Source organism: Arachis hypogaea, chromosome 19 (genome assembly GCF_003086295.3).
Source record: "Arachis hypogaea cultivar Tifrunner chromosome 19, arahy.Tifrunner.gnm2.J5K5, whole genome shotgun sequence".
In the NCBI taxonomy this organism is placed as follows: domain Eukaryota; kingdom Viridiplantae; phylum Streptophyta; class Magnoliopsida; order Fabales; family Fabaceae; genus Arachis; species Arachis hypogaea.
Genome location: NC_092054.1, coordinates 74,376,744 through 74,384,914, shown reverse-complemented (window position 1 = coordinate 74,384,914; position 8,171 = coordinate 74,376,744). Strand labels below are relative to the sequence as shown.

The 8,171-nt window shown below is 36.4% G+C and overlaps 1 non-coding gene across 1 annotated transcript; it reads left to right on the top strand.

The window, feature by feature from the left end:
* The first annotated feature begins 713 nt into the window (after positions 1-713).
* On the top strand, positions 714-821 carry LOC112780713 (small nucleolar RNA R71). The gene has a single exon (XR_003191530.1). It is a non-coding gene; the product is annotated as a small nucleolar RNA R71 (small nucleolar RNA).
* Positions 822-8,171: the final 7,350 nt, after the last annotated feature.

The window sequence follows — 8,171 nt, the reverse complement described above, 5'->3', positions numbered from 1 at the left end:
GTATTGCTTAGGAGAGTACTAGGAGGGATTTCAGTGATCCTTTTACTCAGCTGGCCCACTTGTGCTTCCAAATTTCTAATGGAAGACCTTGTTTCATTCATGAAACTTACAGTGGCCTTAGATAGATCAGAGACTAGATTTGCTAAATTAGAAGCATTTTGTTCAGAGTTATCTGTCTGTTGCTGAGTTGATGATGGAAAAGGTTTGCTATTGCTAAACCTGTTTCTTCCACCATTATTAAAGCCTTGTTGGGGCTTTTGATCCTTCCATGAGAAATTTGGATGATTTCTCCATGTTGAGTTATAGGTGTTTCCATAAGGTTCACCTAAGTAATTTACCTCTGCTATTGCAGGGTTCTCAGGATCATAGGCTTCTTCTTCAGAAGATGCCTCTTGAGTACTGTTGGATGCAGCTTGCATTCCATGCAGACTCTGAGAAATCATATTGACTTGCTGAGTCAATATTTTATTCTGAGCCAATATGGCATTCAGAGTATCAACCTCAAGAACTCCCTTCTTCATAGGCGTCCCATTACTCACAGGATTCCTTTCAGAAGTGTACATGAACTGGTTATTAGCAACCATGTCAATGAGTTCTTGAGCTTCTGCAGGCGTTTTCTTTAGGTGAATGGATCCACCTGCAGAAGTGTCCAGTGACATCTTTGATAGCTCAGATAAACCATCATAGAATATATCCAGGATGGTCCATTCTGAAAGCATGTCAGAAGGACACTTTTTGGTCAACTGTTTGTATCTTTCCCAAGCTTCATAGAGGGATTCACCTTCTTTCTGTCTGAAGGTTTGAACATCAGCTCTAAGCTTGCTCAACTTTTGAGGAGGAAAGTACTTGGCTAAGAAAGTCGTGACCAGCTTATCCCAAGAGTTCAGGCTGTCTTTGGGTTGAGAATCCAACCATAATCTAGCTCTGTCTCTTACAGCAAAAGGGAAAAGCATGAGCCTGTACACTTCAGGATCTACTCCATTAGTCTTAACAGTATCACATATCTGCAAGAATTCAGTTAAGAACTGAAAAGGATCTTCAGATGGAAGTCCATGAAACTTGCAGTTCTGCTGCATCAGAGAAACTAACTGAGGTTTCAGCTCAAAGTTGTTTGCTCCAATGGCAGGAATGGAGATGCTTCTTCTATGTAAATTGGAATTAGGTGCAGTAAAGTCACCAAGCATCTTCCTTACATTATTATTATTTTTGGCTGCCATCTCTTTTGCCTGTTCGAAAATTTCTGAAAGGTTATCTCTGGATTGTTGTAATTTAGCTTCTCTTAATTTTCTCTTCAGAGTCCTTTCAGGTTCTGGATCTGCTTCCACAAGAATGTTCTTATCCTTGCTCCTGCTCATATGACAAAGAAGAAGGCACAGAAAAATAATAATAATAATGGAGATCCTTTATACCACAGTATAGGGATTCCTGTGTGAGTGGAAGAAGAGGGAGAGACAAAGAATGTAATATAATGGAAGAAACGCAACTGTGAGGATAGAAGAGAGGTGAAATGAGATGTTAGGATATGAATGAATAAATAGAATGAGATGGGGGAAGGATAATTTTCGAAAATTATTTTGAAAAAGAGTTAGTGATTTTCGAAAATGGTTTTTGAAAAATGTTAGTAATTTTCGAAAATTTTTGAAAACAAAAATAGAAAATAAAAATAATTAGTTAATTAAAAAGAAATTTTTGAAAAAGAGGGAGATATTTTCGAAAATTAGAGAGAGAGAGTTAGTTAGGTAGTTTTGAAAAAGTTAAGAAACAAACAAAAAGTTAGTTAGTTAGTTGAAACAAATTTTGAAAAGATAAGACGTTAGGAAGTTAGAAAAGATATTTGGAAAAGATATTTTTGAAAAAAGATAAGATAAGAAGATATTTTTGAAAAGATATGATAGGAATTAGTTTTTGAAAAAGATTTGATTTTTAAAATCACAATTAATGACTTGATTCATAAGAAATCACAAGATATGATTTTAAAACTTAAAGTTTGAATCTTTCTTAACAAGCAAGTAACAAACTTCAAATTTTTGAATCAAAACATTAATTGATTATGTTATTTTCGAAAAATTGGTATAAAAATAAGAAAAAGATTTTTGAAAAATATTTTTGAGATTTTCGAAAATAACTTAGAATTTTGAAAAAGATTTGATTTTTGAAAAAGATTTTGAAAAAGATAAGATTTCCAAATTGAAAATTTGATTTGACTCATGAGAAACAATTTGATTTTTAAAAATTTTTGAAAAAGTCAACTCAATTTTCGAATTTGATGAGAGAAAAAGGGAAAGATATTTTTTTGATTTTTGAATTTTTTTTATGAAAAACATGAAAATTATGCAATGCATGAAATTTTTAGATCAAAATAATGAATGCATGCAAGAATGCTATGAATGTCAAGATGAACACCAAGAACACAATTTTGAAAAATTTTTAATGCAAATAGAACATGCAAGACACCAAACTTAGAAATTTTTCATATTTAGACTCTAACAAACGAAAAATGCACATGAAAAACAACTAAAGATGCAAAACAAGAAAACATCAAGATCAAACAAGAAGACTTACCAAGAACAACTTGAAGATCATGAAGAACACTATGAATGCATGATATTTTCGAAAAATGCAAGATGCATATGCAATTGACACCAAACTTATGATATGACTCAAGACTCAAACAAGAAACAGAAAAATATTTTTGATTTTTATGATTTTCTAATTTTTTTGGTAATTAAATTTTTTTTTTCGAAAATTATTGTGAAAATTAAAAAATAAGGATTCCAAAATTTTTAATATGAATTCCAGGAATCTTGCCATGTTTGTCTTAAAGCTCCAATCAAAGGGTCAGGCATGGCTTAATAGCCAGCCAAGCTTCAACATATAATTACATGGACTGGAGTGATTAGTTGAATACCAATCCCAAAGCAGTTTGGGTATGGCTTTACAGCCAGATAGGATTCAACATGTTTCATGAAACACTAGAATTCATTCTTAAAAATCCTGAAGAAAAATATATTTTTGAAAAAAATTTTTTTTTTTCGAAAACAAAGAAGAAAAATTTGAAAGATTTTTGAAAACTTTTTTTTTTTTTTTGAAAACTAAAACAAAAAGAAAATTACCTAATCTGAGCAACAGGATGAACCGTCAGTTGTCCAAACTCAAACAATCCCCGGCAACGGCGCCAAAAACTTGGTATGCGAAATTGCTACTCAGGTTGTGAATTGTTGTTCGAAATTGATTCCCTGGCAACGGCACCAAAAACTTGGTGCACGAAATTGTGATCACATTAATGTAATACTCTTTGTTATTGTATGGAATCATTATTATGGCTCTTTACTATGTGTGGACACAACTCCGTTCAACTAACCAGCAAGTGTACTGGGTCGTCCAAGTAATAAACCTTACGTGAGTAAGGGTCGATCCCACAGAGATTGTTGACTTGAAGCAAGCTATGGTCACCTTGTAAATCTCAGTCAGGCGGATTTAAACATGATACTTTATTAGATTAAAATAAACAATAAAAGGGATAGAGATACTTATGTAGATTCATTGGCAGGGATTTCAGATAAGCGAATGGAGATGCTTTTCGTTCCTCTGAACCTCTGCTTTCCTGCTATCTTCATCCAATCAGTCTTACTCCTTTCCATGGCTGGCTGTATGCAAGGGCATCACCGTTGTCAGTGGCTACATCCCCTCCTCTCAGTGAATCATATGCTCATGCACCCTGTCACGGCACGACTATTCATCTGTCGGTTCTCGATCATGCTGGAATAGGATTCACCCTCCTTTTGCGTCTGTCACTAACGCCCAACACTCGCGAGTTTGAAGCTCGTCACAGTCATTCAATCATTGAATCCTACTCAGAATACCACAGACAAGGTTTAGACCTTCTGGATTCTCTTGAATGCCGCCATCATTCTAGCTTACGCCACGAAGATTCTGGTTAGGAGATCTAAGAGATACTCATTCTAGCTTAATTCATGTAGAACAGAAGTGTTTGTCAGGCACGCGTTCATAAGGGAGAAGGATGATGAGCGTCACACATAATCATCACCTTCATCACGTTCTTGGGTGCGAATGGATATCTTAGAAGAGAAATAAGAAGTATTGAATAGAAAACAGTAGTACTTTGCATTAATCTTTGAGGAACAGCAGAGCTCCACACCTTAATCTATGGAGTGTAGAAACTCTACCGTTGAAAATACATAAGTGAAGGTCCAGGCATGGCCGTGTGGCCAGCCCCTCTGATCTAAGAACCAGACGTCCAAAGATGCCTAATACAATAGTAAGAGGTCCTATTTATAATAAACTAGCTACTAGGGTTTACATGAGTAACTATTTGATGTATAAATCCACTTCCGAGGCCCACTTGGTGTGTGTTTGGGCTGAGCTTAAGTGTTGAACGTGCAGAGGCCATTTGTGGAGTTGAACGCCAGTTTTTGTGCCAGTTTGGGCGTTCAACTCTGGTTTTGGATCCTTTTCTGGCGCTGGACGCCAGATTTGGGTAGAAAGCTGGCGTTGAATGCCAGTTTACGTCATCTATTCTTGGCCAAAGTATGAACTATTATATATTGCTGGAAAGCCCTGGATGTCTAATTTCCAACGCAATTGGAAGCGCGCCATTTCGAGTTCTGTAGCTCCAGAAAATCCATTTTGAGTGCAGGGAGGTCAGAATCCAACAGCATCAGCAGTCCTTTTTCAACCTCTGAATCTGATTTCTGCTCAAGTCCCTCAATTTCAGCCAGAAAATACCTGAAATCACAGAAAAACACACAAACTCATAGTAAAGTCCAGAAATGTGAATTTAACATAAAATCTATTAAAAACATCCCTAAAAGTAACTAGATTCTACTAAAAACATACTAAAAACAATGCCAAAAAGCGTATAAATTATCCGCTCATCACTCAGGAATGGCCGCCAATAGTTCTAGCTTATACTACAAAGACTCTGATCTGAATAATGATGCTAAGAGATATGCATTCAATCTAAGGTAGAACGGAGGTGGTTATCAGGCACGCGTTCATAGGTGAGAATGATGATGAGTGTCACAGATCATCACATTCATCAGGTTGAAGTGCGAATGAATATCTTAGAATAGAAGCAAGCGTGATAGAATGGAAAACAGTAGTAATTACATTAATTCATGAAGAATAGCAGAGCTCCTCACCCCCAACAATGGGGTTTAGAGACTCATGCCGTAGAGAATACAATATGAAACGTGTAAAGTGTCATGAGGTACAAGATGAATCACTAAATGTAGTTTTTATAGTAAACTGGTGACCTAGGGTTACAGAAAAACACACAAACTCATAGTAAAGTCCAGAAAAGTGATTTTTATTTAAAAACTAATAAAAACTAACTAAAATATACTAAAAACATACTAAAAACAATCCCAAAAAGCGTATAAATTATCCGCTCATCACAACACCAAACTTAAATTGTTGCTTATCCCCAAGCAACTAAAAATCAAATAGGATAAAAAGAAGAGAATATACAATGAATTCCAAAAACATCTATGAAGATCAGTATTAATTAGATGAGCGGGGCTTTTAGCTTTTTGCCTCTGAATAGTTTTGGCATCTCACTTTATCCTTTGAAGTTCAGAATGATTGGCTTCTATAGGAACTCAGAATCTAGATAGTGTTATTGATTCTCCTAGTTAAGTATGTTGATTCTTGAACACAGCTACTTTATTAGTCTTGGCCGTGACCCTAAGCATTTTGTTTTCCAGTATTACCACCAGATACATAAATGCCACATACACATAACTGGGTGAACCTTTTGATGTAGCAGAAAACGATCCGACACAAAACTCACCGGCAAGTGCACCGGGTCGCATCAAGTAATAATAACTCACGGGAGTGAGGTCGATCCCACAGGGATTGAAGGATTGAGAAATTTTAGTTTAGTGGTTGATTTAGTCAAGCGAATCAAGGTTTGGTTGAGAGATTTGTGATTTGCAGAATTAGAGGTTTCCAGAGCTCTTAAGCACACTCTTTTTGCTTTGGACCACGACTTTAACCGCTCAGTCTCAAGTTTTCACTTGACACCTTCACGCCACAAGCACATGGTTAGGGACAGCTTGGTTTAGCCGCTTAGGCCAGGATTTTATTCCTATGCGCCCTCCTATCCACTGATGCTCAAAGCCTTTGATCCTTTTTATTACCCTTGCCTTTTGGTTTATAGGGCTATTGGCTTTTTCTTCTTGCTCTCTTTTTTTTTCTTTTTCTTCCTTTTTTTCGCATTTTTTTTCTGCAAGCTTTCTATTTACTGCTTTTTCTTGCTTCAAGAATCAATTTTATGATTTTTCAGATTATCGAATAACATTTCTCCTTTTTCATCATCCTTTCAAGAGCCAACAATTTTAACATTCATAAACAACAAATTCAAAAATATGCACTGTTCAAGCATTCATTCAGAAAACAAGAGTATTACCACCACATCAAAATAATTAAACTGTTTTAAAATTCGAAATTCATGTACTTCTTTTTCTTTTTCAATTAAGAACATTTTTTTTCTATTTGTCATTTAAGAAAGGTGATGGATTCATGGGACATTCATAGCTTTAAGACATAAACTTTAAATATTATTGATTATAGACTAAAAATAAGACTCAAAAATAAATATAAGAGCAGACCCATAATAATAGAAGATAGAAAATTAAAAGTAGAAAAATGAATGACTCTTAAAATAGACTTTTAATAATAAAGGTTGTCACAGAGTTAGGACTCAACAACCTTGATTTTGAGAAGTGGATGCTCCCTCAATCTGTGGGGTGCTTGGTCCTTCAAGGGAGAGCTTCTGGCGCTTCAGCTCCTGTAGCTCACGCCCCTGCTTCTCCTGTTCCTTTAGCAGCTTGCAGAGCATGCAGTTTTGAATCTGCTGTTCTTCCTTAAGTTGTTCCATAACTTCTTACAGCTTGGTAACAGATGCTTCTAGGCGGGTCTAGTAGTCAATTTCAGAAATTTCTGGGAGGAACTCCTGCGCCCTCCTTTTGATGGAGTTGTCTTTCACTTGTCCTTCCATTGACTTCTTGGTGATTGGGTGTTCGATTGGGATGAATTCATCTACTCCCATCCTCACCCCAGCATCTTTACATAGTAGAGAAATTAAGCTTGGGTAGGCCAGTTTGGCTTCAGTGGAGTTCTTGTTTGCAATTGTGTAAATCTCACAAGAAATCAGATGATGAATCTCCACTTCTTTCCCCAGCATAATACAATGAATCGTCACTGCTCTTTTGACAGTGACCTCAGAGCGGTTGCTAGTGGGCAATATAGAACGCCCAGTAAAGTCCAACCAGCCTCTTGCAACTGGTTTGAGATCTCCCCTCTTGAGTTAGTTTAGGACACCTTTTGAATTGGTTATCCACTTAGTTCCAGGGAGGCATATGTCCTCTAGAACTTAATCCAACCCCTTATCTACTCTCACCATTCTTCTATTAAAGGATTCTGGATCATCTTGTAGTTGAGGCAGTTTGAAGACCTCTCTTATTTTGTCCAGATGGAAGTAAATAACCCTCCCTCTGACCATAGTTCGGTAGGTGTGAAAGGCGGTTCCAGTTATTCTCTGTTTATCTGTTAGCCACAGATTTGAGTAGAATTCCTGAACCATGTTTCTTCCAACCTTTGTCTCAGGATTGGCTAGAATATTGATGCACGGAAAACTTGTCTCTCAACAAATCTCCATTCGGCAAGTGTACCGAAGTTGTCATCAAGTAAAAACTCACAATAGAGTGAGGTCGAATCCCATAGGGATTGATTGATCAAGCAACTTTAATTAGAAGAATGTTCTAGTTGAGCGAATCCAGAATTTGGGTTGAGAGTTGCAGAAATTAAAATGGCAGGAATGTAAATAACAGAAAAGTAAATGCTAGAATTAAAGGACTGGAAGTAAATGACTGGAAATAAATTGCAGAATTGTAAATGGGAATGGGGGATTTGCTCATAAAAGTAAATGACAGAAATTAAAGAGAATGGGTAAGATCAGAGATGGGGAGTTCATTGGGCTTAGGAGATGTTGCAATTCTCCGGATCAAGTTCATTTTCTTCCTCAATCAATGCACTCATTGATCTCTTTGGCAATCTTAAGTGATTGAATTACAATTTCTTGCAATTCAATCTCTCAAATCTTGATCAATAGCCAATTCCTTGGTCAATTGCTCATGAGAAGAGATGAA